The following is a 7,895-nucleotide window of genomic DNA, read 5'->3' on the forward strand; positions in this document are numbered from 1 at the left end:
CAAAGCCTTTCTATCACCACCTGGTTTCCAGGTTGGAAAAAAAAAAAAATCTCCCTAGATAATTGGTAACCATGAGCTATATCAGACATGCTTTTGAAGTTGGAATTTATGCCCTCCTCACTGGTACAGAATGCCCAAGTTGAGAAACTATCATAATCAGTCCTTGATACCGATACTCCTGGTGTACTCAGAAAAGCAAATGCAAAGAACTCTTCAGAGGCAAGTTTTCCACTAGGACTGAACAGAATCCATACATAAACTCCTCAGGTAAAATTGTTCATGCTGTGATGTTAAAAAGCACATGAGCAATACTTACCTGGCAGGGGAGATACAATGATCACGGAAGTGGTTTTCCCAGAGCGAGGCTTATCCATTGCGCTCCGGATGTGCTGATCCCTGCTATTTCCCCAAATGTGGGAAACTCAACTGCATTATTTGTGGTAGTGGGGGAGTGTGTTTGCACTTTCCCGTGAAATTTAAAAAAAAAAAAAGCACATGAGCAAAAATCAGCATTCCCAACAAAGGGTCAATTTAGATTCATAAGGGTTTCAAAAAAAAAAAAAAAGAAAGAAAGAAAAAGAAAAACCTTGCAGAGTATAAAATATATGACATATATATATATGTATACTTTACATTTTTGTAATATAATAGAATATGAACTTTCTAAATCTCCTGAGAGTAAATTAAAGAATTTTTTATAACTTAGAACTCAATGAAATAAAAATTCATTTTTTTTAATTGAAGAAATTTTTAATGTTTCATTTGGAACCCAAAGGAATCAAAGCCAAAATCACCAAATGTGTCCTATTTAACTAAAACCCAGCATCAATCTTCATTCTCTGCAGTTCTAATTCAGCTTGGTCTCTGCTCCAGGCCCCTCACACATTTCCCCCAACCTGCAGTCTGGACTGTCCTTTTCTGGACTGGATGTGGTGCCTTCAAGACAGTGAAAGTTGAACTAGTTCATTGGTTAAGTCTTTCATGTCTTTTTTTTTTTTAGAAGAAGAAAATCCAAAAAGTTAACAAAATTTAGATTCACAAAATTTAGAAACACAGCAAATCTATAACTTTTAAAGTTCTCTCTGGCCAACTTTTGTTCATCAAACATGGCATTGTAGTTGGGTTTGCCAAATATGAGGGCAGAAGTAGACTTAGGTAGTAAATCTTTCTGCTTGGAAGGAATGTGGTTAGAGAAAATCTTGGTTTTAGTCTTGCCAGAATAAATGTCCATCTTTTTTTTTATTCTTTTTGTTTTTTTGTCTTTCTCGCCTTGATTCTGAACCTATTTAAATGCCACCATCTGGCGCCTGAGTGGCTCAGTCCTTAGGCGTCTGCCTTCACCTCGGGTCATGATCCCAGGCTCTGGGATCGAGTTCCGCATTGGGCTCCCTGCTCAGCGGGAGGCCTGCTTCTCCCTTTCCCTCTCCCCCTGCTTGTGTTCCCTCTCTCACTGTGTCTCTCTGTGTCAAATAAATAAAGTCGTTAAAAAAAAAACTCTCTCTTCCTCTCCCTCTCCCTCTATCCCTCCTGTTCCCCCTCTCCAATCAATCAATCAATCAATCAATCAAGAAAAAAAAAATGCCACCATCTGCTTTCTCCTTTTACGTCTGGACTGCTAAGGGCTTTTGGAGAAATTCACAGCACTGTACCAATAGCTTCTGCATTTTCATGGTTTCCAACCTCTGGTGACTTACTATAGCTCCATCTGCCAAACTTTTATTCACTTCTCATATTCTTTTTTCCATGTCCCTCAGAACATTAATCCATATGTTTTCTCCATATTTGAGCTCAAGATTGCATACTGTAACATTTTGTAAATTGCCTGACTTTGTATTTTATAAGAATTATACAAACAAAACACAGCAAAAAATGTCTGGGAATAAATTCATATATTTGCATTTTCTTTGTGAAAAAGTTTTCAAATGGCATGGATTTTCCCCTAGGGCCAATTTCTTTCAATATCATAAAAGCTGCTAAGAAATTAGAAATGAAAAATGATGTAGGCTTATGTCACTGCTTTCATATTAATAAATAATGAGTACAGAAATTTGCAAATTATATTAAAATTGGAACTATAAGCATTCAAAAACATTACTGTAAGTTGAAATAAACAGATGGGAGGTTTCACTGATACTAAACTTTTACTCTAACCCTATTTTGTAATCTTACCAATGATACTTAACCAGACATTGCTATTTTAGCTAAACAGTTTTAGTTTATTTCTGTATTATTTTCCTCTACTTTCTTTATAGGAGTCCCTTACTCTGTATCCATGCTCCACACACACACACACACACACACATTTTTTTTTTTCTCTTTATGATGTCTATTCACTGAAGAACAGGGCAATAATAAGGAAGTCGGCCTTAATACATGAAAGTCTGTTCTGCTCTTACCAGTTGGTTCAGACACTGTGAATATCTGTCATAACCTAGATTTTAAAACTACCAGGATCAATATCCATAACATCCCTGTGGCACCAAGTGTGTATCCATCTGTAAAGCAAGCTTGCAAAGAACCAGCAACAACTTCCAGATAATAAAACTGTCCATTCAGCAACCTTCTCAGGGAAGAAAAACCAGTAACTTCTATTATTTGATCTATAATTGCTCAGGTTTCTATAGTAAAAGAAAGCAACTAGAAGGATGTCTGAATGGATGACTCTATCTCTGATGTCAGCTACAGAAGTAAAAACTAAAACTGAGCCAAAGGGTGCCTCTTGCTAATATTTCCTTCTTCTCCAGAAACCCATGAAAATCCTAAGTATTTTTCTGGGCTCTTTCTACCATAAACAATTCCCTATTCCCTCTCTATATTTTTGCACTTATGAGAAAATGGAGGTGAGGAAATGTCTATTGCCCTTTCAATGGAGAATTCATTATCTTTTGCAAATATATCCCTAGTTCTTATAGTTCTGTTTCTTTCAACATTATAAACCAGATACATTTCTTTTTTTTTAATTTTTTTTAATATTTTATTTATTTATTTGACAGAGAGAGAGCGAGAGCAGGAACACAAGCAGGGGGAGTGGGAGAGGGAGAAGCAGGCTTCCTGCCGAGCAGGGAGCCTGATGCGGGGCTCGATCCCAGGACTCTGGGATCATGACCTGAGTCAAAGGCAGACGCTTAACGACTGAGCCACCCAGGCACCCCAGATACATTTCTTTTATAGTTCTTTAGCTTCTATTTTTTTTCAAGAAAGTTATCTGAAGTCATTACTTAAATGCAGCAAGGTATAGGATCTAAAATGATTACACATATTTACACATGACATTTTCTTTTATGTGTGTGCTGACATTTTATTTTTATAATTGATCAATATGTTGTATTGTTTTAACCATTTAGAGTATGTTCAAAATAGGGCCTATGTCTTAAAAATATCTTGAATCTACTCAATAGATATTTATTGTATTGAGTTGATTTTGATTTTGTTAATCAACTATTTTGTGATCAAATTAATCCTGAAGGATCTTTTCAATTATAACTATTGGATATTAATACAGATTATTAATGGCATTCTTAATTTTTATTTATCCCTATCAAATCTTCTTATACTCATGATATTTGTTACGATGTGACTATTTCATTAATATAAAAAAGTTCAGGAATCATATAGTTTCTTGCTGAAAGAGCACTGAGAGATGGTGATAAAACTACTGTTCATAGTTAAAGAAACTAAAACAAATAAGGAACTAATTAGTTAATGACAAAATTCAGTTTTCTGATATTTTACCAAATGCTCTTTTCATATACATCATTACTTAAAGCTTAGATTTTGTCATCTTTACTCCACAACTGCCACCATATATATATATATATATGTGTTTATAATAAAAGTAACATTTCAGTAAAATATCATCATCTTTTGTTGTAATGAGTCCAAATAGATTTTTTTTTAGACTTCCAATTAAGTTAATCAAGTATTCATTTATCACCTAATAACACTAGTTGTTTAATGTTTCTCAAGTTACCCATAAAGAACCTATCAGATGAGCATAAAGGATCCAGTTCATTGTCTAAAGTATGTTTTCAAGGTTTGACATTGTTATCAGCTCTGAACTGTGGGCTAAATTTTATACAATGCCTAATTTTGGAGAGAACCAGCCTGTATATATTTTTAAAAATGTATTTAAATTCAATTAATTAACATATAGTGTATCATTAGTTCAGTTATTCATCAGTTGAATCAGCCTATTTCTAAGGGCAAGCTTCCATATTGCTCTGCTACAATTCTTAACCTCAGTGATCTTCATTGCTTGCAGATGAGTTAAATATATTCATTGCCCTCCTCTTAAAGGCTATTCCTCTCTTTTGACAGTATCTTTGAGAAGCTTATTGTCATCTGCATATGTAAGTTATCTAGTTCAGCAGGGTTTCTTTACAAAGATCAATACTCTAATAATGTTGAACTCTTTGTTGATCTTTTCTTCTACACAATGTGGAATAGTAAGAAATCTTTCCTCTATGAGTTTAAAATGGGATTTTTAATCCTGACTGGCCCTAAACTAGCCCTATGTGCTTGAAGGTAATTTACCTCAAGTTTTTGTAAAATGAGGAATTGAACACTAGCTAGGTATTACCAAAGGCCATTCATCAGTTAGTTTTCCTAGGCCGTAAGAAAAGAAAAATTTCACAAAACTTGATTAGCTGATAAGAAAAAAATGATACAAATGTAATTTTGCTTTAACTGATCTTTCAATATTTCTTTGTTGAATGAGGTTATACTCATGTTTTCCAATATCCAGGGATAATTTGGGAATTTTGTTTGCCTCTTTAACTTGGTGGTCAATGTCCCATAACATACTGTGCTCAACAATGAAAGAAAACTCATTGATAAAAGTTTAGTTCATGCTACTATCTAAACTTTGTGTTTCCATGGTGAAGACTAACTCATAATCTAAGCATTCTTTAGCATTGCCAGAGCTCTATGAAATGATCATGTTGGAAGCTGTTTTAAGGACCCAATGGCTGGTGTGAAATAGTTCTTTATTGAATATACCCATGATATTTGATAGTATCTTTGCTTTATTCTCTTTAAGGACTGGCTAGGATATACAAAACAATTTCAGATATAGTCATCTGATACTGTGTTGAAACACAGTAAATTTCTGGAAAATAAAAATGTCTACTCTCATATACATGTTCTTTCATAGACATAGCACTAGTATATAAAGGTGTCAGTCACTGTCATCAAAATAGACATTAAATAAGAAATTCAAGTTTAAGGTCTGAAAAGCTGATGAAATATCTACTCAGGAAAATGATTGATAAAGTAATATGTAACATTACTCTTATGTGGACCAGAGAATTTTATTGTTAATCTCAATTTACATCTGAACATAGTGGCAGAATATTAGGACTTAAGAGAAACAATAAATATTAAATTAAAAAATACAGAAAATAAAACAGTATTGGTCATTTATTTTGGCTGACATTCAAACAACTTAATGTAATCTTAAACAGTGTCTTGAATAAAAATGTAAAACTATGCGGGCGCCTGGGTGGCTCAGTTGGTTAAGCGACTGCCTTTGGCTCAGGTCATGATCCTGGAGTCCTGGGATCGAGTCCCGCATTGGGCTCCCTGCTTGGCAGGGAGTCTGCTTCTCCCTCTGACCCTCCTCCCTCTCATGCTCTCTGTCTCTCATTCTCTCTCTCTCAAATAAATAAATAAAATCTTTAAAAAAAAAATGTAAAACTATGTTGATTATTGTGTTGATGTCAGTTTCCATTAGAAGCACCTGGGGATCTTTAAGGTTGGTTTTAGGATTTAAGAAATATTATTTTATAAATAGATGCTCACTTTGAAGAATGAGACTGATGTTAGGAGAGATAGAAATAAATAGACATAGAGAGTAAGAAAGACAAAGAGAAGTTATATTAAAGGAATTCAACCATAAAGGGACTGTATTTGTCAATATCTCCTTAGTTAAAGAATGTTTATTCTAAAATAAGGGCATTTTTTTAAAGAATAGAAATACAATGTAAGCAATAAATTGTTTCTCAAATACACTTACAGATCATATTATGTAAGTAGTTTATAAAATCATCGCTTCTCAGCCTTTTGGCTAAGATCAAGTGTAAAATAATATATATATGGTAAATAGAGCAATCAATAATAGAAAATTAAGTAGAAAATAAACCATAATAGTCAGTTAATAGCTAATAAAATTCACAACCTATTCACTCAAAACTATCAAACATCTACCTGCGACATGTTTAGGAAATGATTTTAGTAATCCAGTATTTCTACAATAAATTTGCTGTTCATCATGTCTTATTCATATTAATAATAGAGAAGAACATGCAGAGCTCTGGGTTTTGCATTCATTATACAGCCCATCCCATGAGGATAGGAAACATTTTGGCAATATAATTCATGATCATTTCACTTTTTTCTGTTCTCAAAGTCACTTGGCCTATACAAATAGAGTTTATTATAACTTTTTAAAAAAATATTTATTTATTTATTTGAGAAGGGAAGGAGAGGCAGAGAGAGAGAATCTTCAAATAGACTCCCTGTAGAACATGGATCCTGAATGATGTGTGGCTTGATCCCAGGACCCCTGAGACCATGACCTGAGCTAAAACCATGAGTGGGTCACTTAACTAACAGAGCCACCCAGGTCCACCAAAGCTTATTATATCTTGCTTGAACGGTGATTGCAAGAATATATACCCCCGGTTCATGTCTTTGGAGCTCAACTGTATTCGATTATGCTGTATTATCTGAATCTTTGTTGCCCTTATATACTCATTATTCTACATGTGTGACAAGAAATGGTTCAAAATTCCATTTGATAAGTTATTTTGATAGCTTACACACACACACATACATACACACACACCGGAAAATTTTGTGTATTATTTAAATGGAAACAAATTGAAATATTATCTATACTATTATCTATAGAATGACCTTTTTTCACTGTGCATTTTGTAACACATACTAAACCTAATCATTATGAAATAATTTTTTCATAAAAATAAATATTATTAAATTGTTATAGTAAAATTAATCTGTTATCTATTCTTACCACAGTTTTGTTTTAATATTTTATTTATTTATTTGAGAGAGAGAGCAAGAGAGTGAGTGAGCACAAGTGGGAGGTAGGGGGCAGAAGGGCAGAGGGGCAGAGGGAGAGGGAGAAGCAGGCTCCTCGCTGAGCAGGGAGCCCAATGCAGGGCTCGATTCCAGGACCCTGGGATCATGACCTGAGCCAAAGGCAGACAATCAACTGAGCCACCCAGATGCCCCCCAATCTTTCTTTTAAATAGAAAAGACAGCAAGAAAGCTCAGCTACATAGTACTTGGTATTCCATATCAAATTATTTTTCACTGAAGTAGACACAAAATAAGGGGAAAAAAGAAGAAATATACACTCTCAGTGTTTTATATTGTCCTACTTTATGAAAAAACAGAATAAACATTCACTAAGTGCCTACCCCTATTTCATTGCCTCATTTAATCCTCAGGACAACAGCCTGATGCTGACGATAGCCTTAGTTCAAGGAATGGGGTGGTGGTTAAGCCATTGGGAAAATAAACAACATATCCAAATTATCTAGTTGTAGAGAAACAGACATACAATATAAAATTGGAATATTACCTGGCTCAGAAGTCCCAGATTTTTTTTATTATATTGTAGCATAATCTCAAAAAAAAAAAAAAAGGAATGAAGAAAGAAAGAAAGAAAAGCAGCTGTAATGTGAGAATTATTTTAATCTAGTATTTTAAGAAAAAATGCTCTTTAGTATCTGATTATTTTATATGATTTTCTACTACTGGAAATATATCCTATATTTAATATATTCTGTATTTAAAAGCAGAAAAACTCTTACTGATGTATTTTATTTTAACATAAATAAAGTATTGGCACTTAAGATAAAAATGTGGCA

General features: G+C 33.8%; 1 non-coding gene across 1 annotated transcript; it reads left to right on the plus strand.

The window, feature by feature from the left end:
- Nucleotides 1-308: 308 nt before the first annotated feature.
- Nucleotides 309-472, plus strand: LOC123324252. Its single transcript, XR_006539731.1, has one exon. It is a non-coding gene; the product is annotated as a U1 spliceosomal RNA (small nuclear RNA).
- Nucleotides 473-7,895: the final 7,423 nt, after the last annotated feature.

Source organism: Neomonachus schauinslandi, chromosome 2 (assembly GCF_002201575.2).
Source record: "Neomonachus schauinslandi chromosome 2, ASM220157v2, whole genome shotgun sequence".
Classification (NCBI taxonomy): domain Eukaryota; kingdom Metazoa; phylum Chordata; class Mammalia; order Carnivora; family Phocidae; genus Neomonachus; species Neomonachus schauinslandi.